Raw genomic sequence first — 13,145 nt, forward strand, 5'->3', positions numbered from 1 at the left:
AAAGAATTTGAGGTTTGTTTTGTGGTCTGGATACAGGATTACCGTGGTGGTTTCTGTGTTTTTCCTGGGGTGACTATTTCAAGAAAACCATAGTAAACTATTGTCGAGTCGTGTGTTTAGGTGACAGAATTGGATATTGAGTTAAGGTCAGAAAAGGTAATTAATTTTGAAATGGTACATGATAGGTCCGTAAAGGAGATAAAGTGCTTAAGTGTGTTTCTTGTTTTCAGGATGGACCTAGGAATCAATGGCACGAATGCTGGGGATAGGTCAGGACGTGGAGGAGATACAGATGTTGTACTGCGTAGCGTCACTCAGCAGGTGATGGCTGAGATGGCCAGAAGGTCTAAGGAGTGTAGCTGTTCGATCGAGCAGTTTACGAGGAGGAAGCCCCCATCCTTTGCTGGAGGAGATGATCCGATTGTAACTGAGAATTGGTTCCAAGATATCAAAGAGACATTGGCGGTACTTCCTTGTACAAATGAGCAGAAGGTAGTATTTGCAGCATTTAAGTTGACAGGGGAGGCGAAGTGTTGGTGGAGATCAGCGCGATTGATAGAGGAGCAGAGGTCGGTTCCAGTACCAGTGACGTGGGACTGATTCAAGGAATTGTTCTTCGAGCGATATTTCCCTATGATCGTTCGGAGCGCGAAGGCATCGAAGTTTATGCATCTAGTACAGGGGCAGATGACCGTATCCCAGTACGCGGCTCGGTTTATTGAGTTGTCACGTTTTGCTCCACATCTGGCACTTAATGAAGTGAAAAAGGTAAGGAAGTTTGAAGAGGGACTGAGGCAGAACTTGTTTGAGTAGGTGATTGGTTTCAGGGCTCAAACATTCACAGAGGTTGTAGATAGAGCTACGATCATTGAAAGTGGTATTCAAAAGGGTTTAGCAGCTCAGAGTTAGAGGAAGAGGCCTGCACCTCAGAGTTTTCAGGCAGGCTCCAGTAGGGGTCCATGGAGAGGAGGTCATGATAGGGGAGATCAGAGGCAGTTGATAGGACCTCGTGGGAATCAAGGTACGCCGACTTAGCCGGTATGTCAGACGTGTGGGAGACATCATTTGGGGGAGTGCCGGGTAGACAAAGGTGTATGTTATCATTGTGGGAGACCCGGCCACATGGTACGTGAATGCCTAGGTCATCTAGATTAGGACCCAGCTCCCAGGACCTATCGGGGAGGATATCAGGCAACTCGGGGAGGATATTAGGCACCTCGTGGTGGCCAGCAGAGGAATGTGGCCCCAGTGCGACTGTACGCTCTGATGCCGGGTGATACAGAGGCTTCTACGGATGTGGTGACAAGTACATTTACTGCTTTATCATATTCGGTTATTGTTCTTTTTGACTCAGGTGCTACTAATTCTTTCATTTATGTATCTTATGTTAAATTATCTGAGAGTGAGACCTAATCATTAGATATAGTGCTGTCAATAACTACACCATCAGGGTCAGTGATCAGATGTCAGAGGGTACTTAGAGACTATCTGTAGAAATTTATGGGAGAGTACAACCAGCAGATTTGATTGTGTTTGATATGTGTGAGTTTGATATAATATTGGGCATAGACTGGTTGGTTGCCAATCACGCCAGCATTGATTGTCATTAGAAAGAAGTAATTTTCAAACCCCCTGAAGAGCAGGAATTCAAATTCTTTGGTTCGCGGGTGCGTGCTCCATCGCAGCTAGTGTCAGCTGTGCAGGCAAGTGGATTACTCTTGGATGGAGGTCAGGGGTTTATAGCATTTGTGAAAGAAGTATCTGAAAATGAATTGAAGATTGACAGCACCCCAGTAGTACTAGAATTTCCAGATGTTTTTCTAGAGGAGCTACCGGGGTTACCTCATGTGTGCGAGGTGGATTTTCCTATAGATTTACCTTCAGGGACTGCCCCAATCTCTAAGGTTCCATATCGTATGGCTCCAGCTGAATTGGGAGAATTGAAGGAGTAGTTGCAAGATTTGTTGAATAAGGGGTTTATACGACCCAGTGTATCACCATGGGGAGCTCTAGTGTTATTCGTAAAGAAGAAAGATGGGTTCATGAGAATGTGTATTGATTATAGGGAGATAAACAAGGTTACTATTAAGAATAAATATCCTCTACCCCATATCGACGATCTATTTGATCAGCTCTAGGATACACGGGTGTATTCCAAGATTGACCTCAGATTAGGGTATCATCAAGTAAGAGTGAAAGCAGAGGACGTCGCGAAGACAACCTTCAAGACCAAGTACGGGCATTATGAATTTCTCGTTATGCCATTTGGTCAGATGAATGCCCCAGCTATGTTCATGGACTTGATGAACAGAGTTTTTTACCAGTATTTAGATCAGTTTGTAGTAGTATTCATTGATGATATACTGGTGTACTCGAGGAGTTTTAAGGATCATGAGGTGCATTTGAGACAAGTGTTGCAGACACTCAGGGAGGAGAAACTCTATGCCAAGTTTAGCAAATGTGAGTTCTGGCTTGAGAATGTTACATTTTTGGGCCATGTGGTCTCAGGAGATGGCATTTCAATAGATCCTAGTAAGATTAATGCGGTGGTGAATTGGGCCAGGTCAAAGAACGTATAGAAAGTCAGAAGTTTCTTGGGGCTGGCAGGTTATTGCCGCCGATTTGTGGTGGGATTTTCAACTTTGTCAAGACCTCTCACGCGGTTGACTAGCAAAAATGCCAGATTTATGTGGGATGAAGAATACGAGCAAAGTTTTTAGGAATTAAAGCAGTGACTCGTCACTACACCAGTTCTGACGATTCCATCGAGAGGTGATGGTTATGTTATCTACAGTAATGCGTCTTTGAAAGGGTTTGGTTATGTACTGATACAGCATGGTAGAGTGGTAGCATATGAGTCTAGGCAGTTGAAAGAATATGAAAAAAACTATCCTACTCACGATTTGGAATTAGCTGCGGTTGTACACGCACTGAAGATCTGTAGACATTACTTATATTGTAACGCCCCGAACCCTTAAATCTGGGTCTAGCGCATTATACCTGATAAAATCCCTGATAATTCATACTCAACATATACGCAGTGGAAAACATAAACATAATCTTCATATAACATAATACCAGAATTTACTAATTCTAACTACCAACCATAATAAATTAATCATCCACCTATATTCAATTATATACATGTCTCCAAAACATTATCCACAAATACCAGTATGTTTCACAACAATCCATATCTTATAAAACTTAAAATATAAATCATAAAACATAAAATATACATATCAAAATTAACATAAAAATATACCATTTTCTCTTCCTATTTACCAAAAATGCTATAATCCCGAGCTCTTTAAGCTCGATCTTGAGGAAATCCTAAAAAAATAATTTTATATTCGAGTGAGACACATCTCAGTGAGGCAAGAAACAATATATTAAAACAGTGTGTGGCCAACATGAGTTTATATAATAACATATAATTTAACATTTGAAAATCATTAACATAATTTCTAAAATCATTCTCTATTCCTAACCAAACACACGCAAATATTTAACCCACAAGATTTCCCAAGGATAGGGATGATTACCCGCCCATACAAGTAGCACTCCTCTGCTCTGATACATTTAGCAACCCGAAGGTCACAATTTAAGTATACCAAGGCACTCACCTTACTCAGTAAGCCCTCAAGTGTTAAATTGATCTCGTACTCACGTATTCAACAATAGTTTACTGGCAAAGGCCCTAAGGATAGGGAATTCTACCCACCCACACAAGTAAGTTCCCTCTGCTTTAGTGCGTTAAGCAGCTACTGCCACATCTAAAACTACTAGTGCACTCACCTTACTTAGTAAGCCCTTAAGCAAAGAGTACGCCTCGCCCAATTGTAATATGTTCTACGTACATACATACTTCTAATATCATAATACATCATTCTTTCTATCATTATTCAATCATACACATATGTTCATATTCATGACTTAACGTTGCATTGCATTTCACTATAAGTGACTCTTTCCAATTTTATATTGTTCAGATTTCACATTTCATTTCATTGCATTATCATTCCTTGTCATTTCATTTCATAACATTTACATTTCATTCCTTTGTACTACAGCTGCTCTTTAGCTGTCATTAGTTAGTCCACATAGAAATGCGCTAGAATCTACTACAATTAGTCCACATAGAAATACGCTAGAATCTGCTACAGTTAGTCCACATAGAAATGCGCTAAAATCTGCTAACCCGACTTTCAGCTGTCGTACCTTTACATGGTTGCATTTAACATACACAAGCAACATTGTCCATATCATATTTTATTCTCATTACTTTACTTACTTAGCCTGCATCTCATACATTTAACATATAATTTGCACAGATTCTCATGCCACACAATTTAGTAGTAAAATTCATACGTATTTCTCATAAAATAAGTCAACCCACATTTAATATTTATATGCTCAAAATAAATTTCATTTCTTATTTAATTCATCAGAAAATTCTTTTCACTTTCATTCGTTCACTTTCACATATACATAACTATATCGACAATCCTAAGCTCAGAAAACACAAATTTCATGGTTGGCATTTTAAACTCACATAAAAATATATATACATAAATAACACATAATCATTTTTAATTCATGAAAAACCTGATTTAATATATAAATTTCACCTTTACCTGATTTCTTGAACTACGCCAACAGGGATCCCAAAAAATACATGCGGCGCTCACCCGGACCCTGAATCAAAAATCCTAATTCCATTAAATTAACCCTAAATAAAATATTATTTTAATATTTCCTAGGACCATAAATTCTAAATAAATAAATATACCTTTAAATATAGCCAAATTACCAAATTTCTCAAATCTCACTCTCGCTTTGGAATAGGGTTAGAAAACCTCAATTGAAAAATTACCTAAATCTGCTCTAGTAGAAATGTTTGTGGCGGAGCTAGGAATCCAACGGCACCTTTCGTTTCCTAATCGGTCGAGTATCCGCCGAGAAATGAGGGGAGAGAGAGAGAGGCGGAGACGGAAGAGTGGCTCAAAATTTCCAATGGCCACTGCTGCTCTGCAATTGAAAGAATCCACTAGAAGCTGTAAGCTTCATTTATTCTTTTTTCTTTTTTCTTTTTTCCTTTTACTTACTTTAACATAATAACCTATTTTATTATATAATTATACTTATACTTATATATATATATATATATATATATATATAACTTAATTAATTTAATTCAATATTATTTATTTAATTAATTAATTACTAATAATAATTTTAATTTAATATAATAATTCTATTTTTTTTTACTATTTCTTTTATTTGTTTATTTAACACATTAATTTAATAATGTTTACTAATTAATTGATTAATAATTTTAATTAATTAATACTTTTCTTAATTATTATTTTTTTTCCTGGGTTATTACATATATGGTGAGAAATATGAAATATTTTCGAATCACAAGAGCTTAAAGTATTTCTTCACACAAAAAGAGTTGAACATGCGGCAAATAAGGTGGTTGGAACTTATCAAGGATTACAACTGTACCATTAGTTACCACTCAGGTAAAGTAACTATGGTAGCTAATGCACTGAGCCGTAAATTAGAAAATACAGCACAGCTAGCCACATTTATTCAGCACCCGATTCAGATGGACTTAGAAAGACTTGGTGTGGAATTAGTGGAGAATGATCCTCAGGCACTTATTGTCAGTCTAGTTGTACAACCCACATTATATGAAAAGAGATTGTGTGAGCCTGCAGATGACAACATCAGAAGGACGATTTTAGAGGAGGCACACAGATCTCTATACACTGTCCATCCGGGCAGCACGAAAATGTATAGGTATCTGTGGGAGTATTTCTGGTGGAGTGGCATGAAAAGGGAGATAGCAAAATTTGTGCAGCAGTGTTTGACGTGTCAACAGGTTAAGGTTGAGCACCAAAGGCCGATAGGGCAGTTGCAGCCACTTTTCATTCCTGAATGGAAGTGGGACGACGTATCCATGGATTTTGTTATGGGGCTACCGCCGGCACCGCATGGTCAGAATGTCATCTGGGTAATTGTTGATAAGTTAACGAAGACAACGCACTTTCTGCCCATTAAGATTAACTACCCTATGAACCGGTTAGTAGAGATGTATATACAAGAGATTGTTTGACCCCATGGAGTGCCGGTATCCATAGTCTCGGACCGTGATCCATGTTTTACATCACGGTTATGAAGGAGTTTACAAGAGGCATTAGGGACTCAGCTACCGTTCAGCACCGCTTTCCATCCTCAGATAGATGGTCAAATAGAGAGAACTATTCAGGTACTTGAGGATATGTTGCGAGTGTGTGTATTGGATTTTGGGGGTAGCTAGACTCAGTATATGCCATTAGTGGAATTTTCCTACAACAACAGCTACCAGGCTAGCATTGGCATGGCTCCTTATGAAGCACTTTATGGTAGGAAGTGTCGTTCTCCTTTATACTAGAGTAAGCTAGGTGAAAGGCGAGTTTTGGGACTAGAGATAATTCAGCAAGCATGTGATAAAGTCCGATTTATTCGAGACAGGATCAGTGCAGCGCAGAGTCAGCAGAAAAGCTACACGAATACTCGCCGTCGGGAATTAGAATTTGAAGTGGATGAGCATGTATTTCTGAAAATCGTATCATTGAATGGAATCATGAGGTTTGGGAAGAAAGGTAAGTTGAGCCCTAGGTTCATTGGTCCATTTGAGATACTCGAGAAGATTGGGTCAGTGACCTATCAGCTGGCTTTACCACCATCTCTATCCAGGATTCATGACGTGTTTCATGTTTCTATGTTAAGGAAATACGTCCCCGATCCTTCCTATATCATCAGCTATGCAGAATTGGAACTCAAGGGTGATCTAGCATATGAGGAAGCTCCAGTTCAGATCTTAGACAGAAAAGATCAGGAATTGCACAATAAGAAGATACCGTTAGTAAAAGTCCTGTGGAGAAATCACGCCGTTGAGGAAGCCTCGTGAGAGCTAGAAGATGATATTAGACGAAAGTATCCCCACTTGTTTTGAGAAGTTATAATGATGATGTATATATTAGGATAGTAATTTTCTTTTGTTCGGTACAGTGTAACTGTAATATAGAGTATAGGATAGGTAGTATTTTGGTTTTGGGAGAATTTTCTCTTATAGTTGTAATCTCCCAAAACTACCCATGTAACCACGGTATTCCTCCACTGTAAGTGAGGGCAGGTAATAAAATAAGTAGACCATTTTCCTTTAAGGGATAATGAATTATATGAACAGTAGATTTTGAGGACGAAATATTATAAGGAGGGGAGAATGTAGTGACTTGAAAAATAATAGTATTTTAATAATAAAGAGGGAGGAAAATAGAAACAAGAATAAAAGGAGGTAGTAGACTTCATCGACGACATCGCACTTTGGGGATAATAATAATTTCAAGAAATTTCCAGGCCTCGTCGACAAATACAGGGGTTCATCGACGAGGGTTCTTCAGGACCTCGTCGACAGGGTTCCGTCTCGTCGACAAGAAAATACCGAGAGAAGAATTTGGGCTACTCTGAATTTTGTCAACAAAGGGTAAGGTTTGTCGACAAAATTACTTAAGGACTTGCCAACGAGATGACGTGGCTCATCGACGAATTCCGCAGTATAAATAGCCCTAAATTCATTTTAATCACAAAAAATCAGCGCCGCTCTCTCTTCTCTCTCTCTCTCTCTCTCTCTCTCTCTCTCTCTCTCTCTCTCTCTCTCCTACGACCTCTCCTCCATCTCTCTTCGATTTTGGCCCCATCAGTCGCCGGATCGACGATCTGAGGCCACCACGACGCTCTTGGCGAAGTTCTCTACAAGTCTGCCGAAGCGGATCATCAGTGGGACAAAGTTAGAATTCATCCCAAATCCAAGGTAAGACCTTTTATTCGGAATTTGACTTTCGAGCAGTTGTAGGGAATGTTATAGACGTAAAAATAGTGATGTTTTGTTCTGGGATATATGATTTTCAAGGTGTTAAGTGGAGAACCCTGCGGGTGTAGGACCCATCTCAATAGGAGGATTTTAGCAAAAATCAGGTAAGGGAAATATGCTATGTTAGGTAGTTCTAAAATGATTTCCAGTATAAAATGTATATTTTTACCAGTTTATTATTCACAGCAGGACATTATACAGATTATTAATTATAAATATTATGTATTAAATCACTGTGTGGCTTGAGAATATAAATACTGTACACAAGCATGTTTTACAGTATTTTCAGGGTATGTTATACAGAATATACAACCAGTGGATATGTTTTAAAGTAATTAGAGAATACCATGATTATGTAGTTTTCAGTACCATGATTATATAGTTTTCAATACCATGATTTACAGATTATAGTTCAGTTTAGAAATACAGTTGACACAGTTACAGTTTATTTTATTGTCATGGTTAATACAGTTATTTCAAAATCATGGTAAATCAGATAGTTGTATATAGAGATGTAATATATAGTATCAGACCCTGTTAAACCATACAGTTACAGAGCATGGTACCGTAGCTATGTATAGTTTACAGAGTGCAACCACCTATTTAGATAATACGTGGTAGTAGGTCGATCATATAGTGCCCTGACGTGGACAGGCTTCCCATCAGATATAGTTTGAGGAGGGCAAATCAGACCAAGGGAGTATAGTGGTTTACCCTGGTCAGCCAGGGTAGATCCCGCCTACGGGCCGTACAACCCTGTCATGACGGGTTAATTCATGACACACAGTTATCCACCGGGAAGTTTTCAGTTACTATTATGTATATATAGATTTTTAGAGACAGAAAGTATACTTATTTATATTAAAAGTATTTTGAGTAGAAAGTTAAAATACAGATATGTTAAGCAACATGAAAATGGGGGGTAGTTTCTTTTACTTGTACTGTATTTACAAGTTCAATTATACATGATTTTTATAACAACAGATTTTCATAGTATCGTAACTCATTTCCACACATTAGCAATAGCATATTTCGTCTTACTGAGCATTGGCTCATCCCAATTACTTTAACATTTTTTAGGTGATCCAAGTAGGCAAGCAGACCAGGGTCGTAGATAGAGGGGCCTCAGTATTGCCCTAGTATTAGAGTTAGTATTTTTGGGAGTATTTTTGTATAATCTTAGCCAGTTAAGGGTATTATGAGCAAACAATCATATATATTTTATTGGAAAACATTTTAGCGCTCTGGTATTGTATATAATTATATATGGTTATGTTCATTTAATTTCTGCTTCCCGCTGCTTAGGTTGATAGTTGGGTTTAATTCAGTTTGGTATCAGAACATTGTAAATGTTATAGTAAAAAAAAACCAGTTAGATAGCAGATTGTTACATATAGGATCTGCACAAAAGTAACAAACTCACAATTCATAGTTTTCTAAGTTAAAATAAGAGTTTGTCAAATGCATCCTAAAACTCAAATATGTTTTCAAAGGAACAAGTTTTTAACATCCTAGTTTTAAGAACATTTTTATACTTAGTCCCAATTATGTTATAACAAGTTTTTTGTCCTAAAGGTTCCAAAAAAGTCAAGTATATTTATAAAAGGACATACTAAGCATATAAGATATCAAAATGGGTTTTCAAACGTATTTTATTAATTAGGATATCATATATTCAAAAGAAAACTCATTTGGATAAGTTTTAATCTTCATTAGACTTAATATATTTCATATACTTTTGTTCAAGAATGTTTTGATTCATTAAAACACTTTTTGATAAGGAAAAACAAAGCAATCGTCACTATCATAGTGCAGCATTAAGTCCTGAACACCTTTCAATATTTTGAGCATAACTTTTTCTAAAAAAGTCCAAATGGGATGATCTTGGTGTCCTTGGAAAGCTAAGACAAAATTTCACAACTTTCTTGTTGATAACTTTTTCTAATTCAGGGATCACATTGACGAACACAGGGGATTCATTGACGAGTTGCAGTATATGATTAGTCGACGAGTGCAGGAGCCTAGTCGACGAGTTCAACGGGCAGAATGACGCTAACGGGCGGAAAACGACTATTTTACTAAATAAAATATATTTTATCCCCTCGAATGGCTAGTTAACTGCTCCTAAGGCTCTTGGGCTATAAATATAAGTTATTAGACTTGTATTAACATGGTTTTGAAGGCTTTTGATCATTTTTAGTGAAAAATATCTTTTTACACCAAAACCTAAGCACCTAACACTTTGCATTGTTGTTCTTCATTCACAAGTGCTCATTCTCTTTTACTCTTTAATTGTGTTTGATTCATTACTTAAGAGATAGTGTGAGGTTTGCTTTGTATTTAATATTTTCTCATTTTAGGAGCATCATATTATATTTCCATCATCTTCTTGTAAGGTTCTTTGTGAACCATTTGGTGAAAGTTCTTTGTGAACCGAAGAGGCTATTGGTGAGCGGGTAGGGATTTGTTCCTGAGTTATAAGGCTTCTCCGTCAATGAAGGAGATTGTGATGACCCAAAATATATATATATATACACGATTAAAGTACAATAATAATAAAATAATAAAAATGGTCATTAAGTTAATATCAATACAGAAGTATTTTTCTGTAGGATCCTTGATTTCATATTTGATGCCTAAGAAAGACCTTGTCTTAGCAAGTGCTCAGAGACTATTGCAGTTCAGTCGCTCCCTGGAGGTTGGCCTGATCAAAATGGAATTTCATAAGATAAACAGGATAGACTCTGTTTGTACACGTAAATAAGTATATAAAATAATATTTTGACTGATATAATTTGTAAAAATATATGATAAAATAATAATAATATAGGTATCCTATGCAAGACCCATAAGACTGTGTGGGGCTCACATGAGTTCCAAAGCCGTGTGGAGGTTTACACGAGTCTCGAAGCTGTATAGGGCTCATAAAATCATATGAGGATTATTGAAGTTACGTAGAATCCATTTAGATCTCGAAGTTGTGTGGGACCCACAAGACCATGTGGGGTTCACATAAATTTTTAAAATTCAAATTAATTCTTTTTAAAAAATAAATAATAAAATAAATAAATACTAAAAATAGTTTAAAAGTAATAACAATGATAATAATAATGATAATAATGATAAATAAAATAAAATAATAAAATAATTAATTAATTAAGTAAGTAATTAGAAATTTATTTAAATGGTGGCAAGTACTCCCACATGGCCTCCATCCCCATCTCATACTCAACCCATACATTACCTATCCCTTGCCCATTCTTTAATTTTTTAAAAAAAAATTATAATTTCACCCCTCTCCCCACACTTTTATAAATTCCATTTCTTTTCCAAAATTTTCCTATAAATAGGAAGCTCTCAACATTTATTTTTCACAACAATTTTTTCAAGGAAATGAAGGATTAGTGAGTGAAAGAATTTGTGGTAGAGAGAGAATTTTTAAGTAAGTTCTCACTCACCTACTCTTTTCGATCTCATTTCTTAGAGATAGTTATTGTATTCGTAGCATAAGATAAAAGAAGAAGGTAAGTAAATTTGATTATATTAAAATTTTTATTTAAAATTTATACCCAAGTTTATTTGTAAGTAAATTTGATTATGTTAGTTTTTTTTTATTTAAAATTCATACCCGAATTTATTTTGTAAGTAAATTTCAATTATGTTACTTAGTTCCATAAAATTTCTATGAGTTTATTTTTACGTATATTTAATTATACCAGTTCTATCTTTAATATACTTGCATTTATTTTTGGGTTAAGAAATTTTCTAATTCCCTCGGATAAATTTTCAGTATTTCTTTCTATTAAAAAAATTATATATTTTTTTAACACAAAAATTGTATGGCATGAGTTTATTTTTACGTTATATTAGTCATGAAAATAAGAGTAAAGATGAGATTTTCACGAAATTATTTTAAATTGCATAAATTATAATAAGATGGTTTTAAAACCCCTTATGGCAAAACAAGTTCAAAGTTATAGATGTTCGGTACTGCAGTTTAAAGTTTATACAGATCAGAGTGTATGCACACTGTTTACAGAGTGGTTATTTATGTTAGTGGATTTCTCCTGAGTGCACACTTGGTTCCGGATCAAGACTTAATAAGGAAAATCTCATTTAATATTTACGTATGTTGATTTAGTTTGGTCGGTCGGCCAGTAAGCTAAGTCTAGTCTTCGAACTGCACGACCTAATCATGAGGGTAAACATAACTTACGACAAATAGACCTAAGGGTGGTTTTTACAATATATATTTATACATATTTAATTACGTGTACAAAGTTATTAATGAGTTCATGGAAAAGAATAAGTTTATATGAAAAAGGCCATTCTTGTGCCTAAATGACGATTTAAAGGAAAAGTATAAGGAAAAATATATGTATGTATATAGTTAAATATTTTTATAGTTTTAAAGTTAAAAGTTTAATTTAACGGTCATAGTATATGGTTATTAAATTTTACTGTTATAGTTGATGGTAAAAGTTTTATGCAGAAATTTTTAGATTTATATTTATTTTAGAAAAAATTTTGAAGTTATAGTATGAAATATTATTTTACGAAATTTTTAAAAGCTCATTTTGGCTACACACTAATAATAATCTTATTTACTTACTGAGCGTCATCTCACTCCAATCATATTTTTTATTTCAAATAATTCTGAAAGGCATGTCGAAAATCAGGTTTAGTAAGCATGCGGGTGGGGATAGAAAAATAAAGATTGATTAGAAATATTAGTATGATACCAGATATTTATACTTGTATAATTTTTCTTCTTTTAAAATAAATGATTGTAATATAGATAATTAGCACTCTGGTTTAATAATAATTGAGTTTATTTACTTCCATTATAAATCAATAATAAAAAGTAAATATCCCAGACCCTTCGGGGTTGGGGTGTTACAGAGATCGTATAGTGGAATTTTTTAGTTGGTCTCAAGACGTGGATGTAGGCTTGGTGCCAAACCACGTAAAAATACCGGTGTTGATTTTCTCTCCCTATACACTTTATTATTTGTCTTGTGTATGATTTAAATTTCATATATTGTGATATAGTTTCTTGAATCTTGCCAAGTGTTTTATTTTGTAGAGAAAGTTTGTAATTCCACAAAAGAGTTCATTCACCCCTCCCCCCACTGGACTATATACTCTTGGGCTGGGACAACTAACAAATATTATCATTGTTTTGCACTTTGTTATTTTGTTCAAAACTTTCTTTATTCTT

Source organism: Malania oleifera, chromosome 8 (assembly GCF_029873635.1).
Source record: "Malania oleifera isolate guangnan ecotype guangnan chromosome 8, ASM2987363v1, whole genome shotgun sequence".
Taxonomy (NCBI): domain Eukaryota; kingdom Viridiplantae; phylum Streptophyta; class Magnoliopsida; order Santalales; family Ximeniaceae; genus Malania; species Malania oleifera.